This window comes from Harpia harpyja, chromosome 6, assembly GCF_026419915.1.
Source record: "Harpia harpyja isolate bHarHar1 chromosome 6, bHarHar1 primary haplotype, whole genome shotgun sequence".
NCBI classification, from domain to species: Eukaryota; Metazoa; Chordata; class Aves; order Accipitriformes; family Accipitridae; genus Harpia; species Harpia harpyja.
Genome location: NC_068945.1, coordinates 35,642,959 through 35,648,583, shown reverse-complemented (window position 1 = coordinate 35,648,583; position 5,625 = coordinate 35,642,959). Strand labels below are relative to the sequence as shown.

The 5,625-nt window shown below is 43.3% G+C and overlaps 1 long non-coding RNA gene across 1 annotated transcript; it reads left to right on the top strand.

Moving 5' to 3' along the window:
• Positions 1–994: 994 nt before the first annotated feature.
• On the top strand, positions 995–3,177 carry LOC128143334 (uncharacterized). The gene is made up of 2 exons (XR_008235730.1): positions 995–1,616; positions 2,793–3,177. It is a non-coding gene; the product is annotated as an uncharacterized LOC128143334 (long non-coding RNA).
• Positions 3,178–5,625: the final 2,448 nt, after the last annotated feature.

Genomic DNA, 5,625 nt, shown 5'->3' with positions numbered 1-5,625 from the left:
AAGGCAATGCTCAGCATGCCCTGCAGGCCCACTTCTCCTGGGATTCACATTTTATTGCTAGTACCCACACACTGCTTAGTTTGTATTATTCACTGATTGTGGGGCATATAATGAATAGAAAAACCGAAAGCGAAACTGAAAAAAAATAAAAAAATCTCTGGCATGGAAACAATCCAGTTTGACTGTAGGACACTTTTCTTACTCTCATTCTACTAGTTTGCTTCCTGGTGTTTACCATGTAAACCAATCAAAATATTCTATCAGGCTGTACTAAGTATTGTAAAAAACTTCTTCACACGTGCACACAGCTGTGAGGTCTTTCTCTGATTTGGCATTCAATATGGAAGATGCTGGCTAAGGACTTTGGCACTTAGTTGACTCCAGTGTTTTAACAAAATGTCCCCTCTGCTGAATAAGTAACCTGGCCCTCATGGTAGCTGTTGGGCTTCAAAGCGGCTGCAGCACAGATTAAGCTGGTATTAATTGCACGCTCCCAACTTCTGAAGTTAAGGATGTGATCCCTTTGCCGCTGGTGGCACGGTGTCTATGGGAGGGAAATGGTTTTGGTCCCATCCAGAGGATGCTGGTGATGCCCTCTTTTTTTACAGAAATATTGAGCTTTTCCCTGTTTTCTTTTGTACCTGAAGCCAGGTAAAATATTCCCATTTAACCAAAATGTCTATTCATGGCTCTGGCAGTGTGTAGGAGTCCATAAGAAAATGAGTTATTCCTGACTAGGTTGCCTGACTCACTCCACAATGAATGCTGTTGGACTGAATGCAATTTGATGTATTTCACGTAGTACTATGAGATCTTGGGCATTGGAGACAATTTCAGGGAACTTGCTTTCTGGGTAATCGTGTTGATTTCCCAATAGCTTCTAGGAACATAGTTGCTTTAATTGCCTACTGTTGCTTTAGCTACAAGTTGTGCTGATGTTTGCACAGCTCACTACGGGTGAGGTTAGCAGCAATATTCGGTGTCTTGCAGACTCTTAATGAGCAATATAAGGAACCACATTCCCTGCAACAGCCTAGGGTTTGACATAAGATTTTCTGGAGAAAACAATGGGGAATATGATTTCCTATTCAGCTTGTACCTGCCCAGTTACTCACAGGTGTAAAAGCAGGGGTAATTAAAATGTTTGTTTTCTTTGAGGCTGGATTAAAAAAAGGTCTGAATGGCATTTTGCAGCAGGTTTATAAAATGAACTGTGGAGTGCAAAAGCATTGTTAAGAGCAAAGGGGTATATTAAGACAGCCCGGGCCCCATCGGAAGATTTATGTCAGTTCATTGCAGTTTTCAGATATATGTAACTTATATCACTCTGTAGCTGAAGGAGGGAAACAGGTGGCTCCTAACCCCTGCAACGAGGCTTTGAGGACATAAATAGGGCACCTATCTCTGTCCACTAGTGATATTTTAGGATGAAGTGCCTCTGAATGGTGAGGAGGTGTTGCAAGCCAAGGGGAGACCAGCAAGCAACCTGTAGGAAACAGTAAATAACGTGGGGTATGTGAGAAGCTGTCTGCCTCAGCAGCTGCTTCTTCCAGGGGAAGTTCAGAAATGTTTTGTGCTAAGCCCTCTACGTTTGCTCAGGATGGACCAAGTTAAAGGTGGGGATTCAAAGGAGAAATGTCAGTCTTAGCGTGAGCACTTGTATTAACTCATGCACGTGAAGCTGTTTGTCGGGTTAGTTTGACCGCGGCAATCTGGAAACTGGGTCAATGGCTTGAGCTGCTTGTGTAAAAGCTAAACCCAGCCATCTCAGAAAGAAACGGTGGGAAGGGTCGGATGCTCTGTGGTGGGAAAAGCAGACATTTCACCTCAGTCAGAGAGGGAAAAGGAGGCTGACGTTGATGGCACGCAGCCATTGCTTCATGCCATCAGCGAGCTTCCCCCGAGAGGAGGTACAGACCCTCCTTTTGGGAATAAACAGCTAGGTAATAATTTGTGGGTAGACAATCTGTTACTCAGGACAGGGTAACTTTCCCAAGCCTTAAGATAAACGTGCCAGGAGAGGCGCATGCTGTATGTAAAGATGAATAAATTCTGTGAACACTTTCCATTTGAGCATGTGGAACTTGAAACATCCACTTCAAAGTGTCCCAGAGAGCTGTGGCCAAGCGAGTGTCCTTTTATGTTTAATTTTGCTTCTGCTGGGTGATAAACACCTTCTGCTTCATTGTTAGTAATGGAACAAGGTCTCCATCTCATTTTATGTAGCAAAATTAGGACAGCGTATTGATTTCCAAAGCTATTTATCGTTATACGATGATGCATTGGGTTTAGAACTTGGCTCACCAGGCGGGCAGGGGGATTTAGGCTCCACCTGACATAACCCCTTTCAGCTTTGCTTTGCTGATGAAGGCGGCAGCTCTGCAGCACTGCGAATTGCCCCCCAGCACCTCCGTGTCCAGAGGGTATGGAGGTATCAGTGGTGTCTCCTGTGTAGCTGGAAAGAGCAGCTCTTCACAGGCTTTAGTGGTTGGGAGAGCAGTTAGCACAGCAATATTTTTTTTTTTACCCTGGATTTTACTAAATGTCTGAAATGAGCAGCTGGAGCCAATGTTGCTGCCTGCAAACACTAGCCTAAGACTGTTATCTAACCCAGGTGTGGAACAGGAGGTTACTTGAGATCGCTTCCAGCTTCGTATCTCCCACGCTCTCCTGAAAACCATCTTTATCACCCAGGTTCAGCACAAGCTTTCACGCGTTCGCAGTCAGTGATGATTTAATTAACTAAAACCATTCTCCAGGTGGTTTTTTGGGTGTTTTTTTCTTTTTTTCAGGATGCTACTGCACAGCACAATATACCATGGAAATATTGACAGGATTGCTACCAGAGCACTGAGACCAAACGCCATGGGAGGAAACCGCGACCCTGAGCTCACCCTGGAGGCCCAGCCAAAATACCTGGGCTGGGTGTCAGCGGGCTGGCCCTATAGCAGGTCCCCTTCCTGGGGGACCAAGCTGCTGGGGGGGTGTGTGGAAACCAGGAGCTGTAACCCCCGGGAGCCCTCAGCACCTTGCAGGCATGTTAATGGAAAACCAAGCAGGTTTCCACTCAGGTGTGCCTGGGCTCTGCCAGAATTTTGTTGCGATAGCACGTTTTCAGAAAAACTTTCATTGAAATTTAAAGTCAAATAAATGGAAATTTTCCACCTATAGCACCAACTAGACCTCTCAGTGAGTAATTGCTGACTAGCTCTAATTACTATTATGTCAGCCATTGAGAACTAGCCAAGCATGCCAGGGTTTACTGAAAATTAACACCAGAGCCAGCTGCTTTGTGGCTTATCTAGGCCTGCTGCCCTTCTTTCAGATGGATGTTGTTTAACATCATCTTTGATTATTTATGGACTAGAGAGAACTTTGCCCTCTAATGAGTGTCCCTTGTTCTGCCTCCTTCCAAATCCAGGCTGAAATATTTATTCATTACTTTTGTATTTTTCTATATCACTTCTGGCATTCTTGTCACATCCATTTAATGACACACCTCTGTGAGCGCTAAAACTTCTAACACATTTTCATTGCTTTCTTTTTTGTCCTTGAACACATACCTTTTCCTTTTCTTTAACTCCCCTCATTCACTTGCCACAATTTTAATTGTTTAATTAAAACAAGCTTCTGCCACAAAAAAGTTATAGCTCAAGAACCATCGAGACAGAGCAAAGGAGATGCTGCAGGGAATTAAGGATACCTAACCACAAGGGGAAGGAGAAAATCAGGGAGGATGTTCGTGTTGAGCAAGCGTGTGCATCTGCAGTGTCTCCCTAATTAGCGGGCAGGTGGCAAACGCTGGCTGGCCACGTGTGCGAGCGTGGTTCTCACATGAGCTCATCGGTGCTGGAGCGGTGCGAAGACCAGTATATTTTGGGCTACGATTATACACCAGACAAATATGTAACAGCAGGAAAACCTACAGCTGCAACGATAGGAAGTATTTATACAGAGCGGTACCATCTGGCGCGTGCTCCTAATAGTGACTATACTTAGCTGCTATACTGTGTATCCCAGCTAATCCCATGCTCCAAAGAACGACGCATTCAGTATCTCGCAGACAACCCCACTTTTAATGCCAGCCATTCTCTACCCAGTGATGTCTATGCAGCTCCATGCATAGATAGAAAACAGGATATGCAAAAGGGTTGTTATATGAAGGGGCTGCCATGTTGCTCATCTGCAGATACATGGATACACAAATTTCTCTCTTAAAAGGGAATGCAGTTTTAGTGATGCTTGCGCTAAGGCTACCAGTTTGACTCCCCTTGATTTTCAAAAAAATTCCTTCTCCTGCTAGCCTAAAACAGAAGAAAAAAAGATCTACGGTCTTTGAAAAATTCATTTATTATACATCCATGGATGGTTTTGTAATAAAAATCCTCACAAGGCCTATTGTCAACGTTACAAAACGAACAAGAAACTCCAACATCCACCATTCCCAGCAGTGCCAATAAGTTAGTGTGTAATACTACCCCTGCTCCCAGTATGCGCAGCAGCTGCATATCGCTGTGACCAACATATTTTAACTTGAAAAACTGACATTTTACAGACTCTCTACCTCTATTTGGACACCAACAGTTTTGTGCTGTGAAAAGGCAATGAGTTATGCCATTGTTCCATAGTTTTTCTGTTACTTCCCTTGAGGTCATCCATATTTTAGGTGGGCTACATGAATTCCTGAGTCTCTACAGGTAGCTGCAGTCTCTATATGTGCTTTTGCTCTGAAGCAAAGATGTGGTTACAGTTCAGTTCTTCCATACATGTAACTCTCCGTAACGGTAACAGGAAAAGAGGTGTGTGGGTATGTTACTATTAACTCTAGTCGACGTTAAAGGCCTCTTCAGTAATAATGCAACATTATTTGTATTAGTCTGCTTAAAATAGAGCAAAAGTTTATTCTCACCTTTTTCTTAAAAAACTGCAAAGCCAGAATTAGCATTTGCGAGGAAGCGTGGCCCAGTATATTAAGGATACAGTACTGAAGTGAGCATAAAAGACTGCTCAGGAAGATAGCAGTTGGCATGGAATATGTATTTGATATGCTTTTCCAGTTAACCTGTAAGTATACACACATTTATCCACACACACACACACACAGAATTTTGTGCGAAGCTGAGGAGTGAGCAGAGACAACTTTTGTGTGCTTTATGGCTTTCTGAGTTCACAGGTGCGTACTCAACAGATTTCTAAGTTGGAAAATGAAAACTCCAATTACATGAGCCTGGATTTGTGTAAGCATGTTAAAACCAACAGTTGCACCTTCCCACTCATTCCCTCTGCTTTGGAGTTAACATGACTTCTCTGACTGTTTTTTCTTGGTGTGTACAGAGAGCATATGTAGTGGGTACTCCACAGCAAAGCCAAAATCACAAGCTGGAGGGTACTGGGTGTTAATTAAGCATCCATATAACACGGAACTTAACCTTTTTTTTTTCTGTCTTGCACAGCTGCATAGCATGATACGCTTGAGATCATCAGTAATGTTTTTTCCTTTGCATACCTTAATTAGGTATGTTGTTGAATGCTAGCATTCGCATAGACAAGGTAAGGTACAGTAATTGAGCAAGTTCTACCCAAATTTGTGGTGTGCAATGGTAATACAGAACTTTGAGGCATGTA